A 311-nucleotide genomic window follows, 5' to 3' on the forward strand; every position below is an offset into this window, starting at 1 on the left:
AATTCAATCATGCCTTTAAGTGGCAGGGCACATCAAAAAGCCACAGCTCTATAAAGGACGGCGGCAATTTCTCTTGTTCTTTTGTGGCTTTTAGGAACACAAGAAAAGAATTCCGGGTTGTGAGAAGTTTCTCGAAGAGATTTTTTCTTTTTCTTTGAGTGTGTGCCGTTTAGTTGAAAAAAATGAAACGTAGTTTATCGGAAGAGGATGAGAAGTGAAGAGTGATGGCAGATCAATTCCCACCTACACACTTCGGCTGTTTTTATACAACACACTAAACCAAAAAGTCTCGTTATTGACGGCATGTGTGC

The sequence above is a fragment of the Notechis scutatus genome, chromosome 1, assembly GCF_049901735.1.
Source record: "Notechis scutatus isolate UNSWTSFEM ecotype Mainland chromosome 1, rNotScu1.2, whole genome shotgun sequence".
Lineage (NCBI taxonomy): Eukaryota > Metazoa > Chordata > Lepidosauria > Squamata > Elapidae > Notechis > Notechis scutatus.